Genomic DNA, 722 nt, shown 5'->3' with positions numbered 1-722 from the left:
GAGAGAGAGAGAGAGAGAGAGAGAGAGAAGGTGGAAAAGTAGAGGCCAGTCATGGCCACATGGAGAGAGGGGAAAGGGACAGGGAGATAGGAAGCAAGAGGTGAGAGTAAAGACAAGAAAGAGAGCAAGAGCTTGAGAGCACGTTTTTAAAAAATGGAAGCAATATTAATTTTGCAACAGGCCCACAAGTTATGTGGGAATGCAAGCTAAGTACACTACTGTTTGGCCACTGCCACATGGCACACATTGAGTTGAATCCTGGCTTTTCTGTTTTTGTGGAGGTATATTATTCCTGGCATAAAGGTTTTCTGTATGTAGGTGAATTTTCCAGCACAGAATCTCTCAGAGGTAGACTGCATGTGTCAAAATGTTGAGCATTTTTAGCCAGGTATGATCATACTCACCTGTAATCCAAGCACTGGGAAGGGTGAAGACTAGTCTACCCTGGGATACAGAATGAGTTCCAGGCCAGTCTTAGCTCCAGGGTGAGCCTAAGCTTTCCTGACTGCCTTCTTTGTGATTGTTATTGCATGTAGTGCTCAGTCACATGTCCCACTGCACATTCCATGCACTCTGTGTTGAGAGAGCCATCTCACCAACATGCCCCCATTCAAACTGACTTCAGAAATGTTAAATTAAGCAAAATTATACTGTAGGAGCTCCCAGGACCTATTCTGTATCATGCATGGTTGGGTGGTAGTGGTGGTGGTGGTGGTGGTGGT

The sequence above is a fragment of the Mastomys coucha genome, chromosome X (assembly GCF_008632895.1).
Source record: "Mastomys coucha isolate ucsf_1 chromosome X, UCSF_Mcou_1, whole genome shotgun sequence".
Lineage (NCBI taxonomy): Eukaryota > Metazoa > Chordata > Mammalia > Rodentia > Muridae > Mastomys > Mastomys coucha.
The sequence above is the reverse complement of the archived record's forward strand: the minus strand, read 5'-3'. Positions refer to the sequence as shown.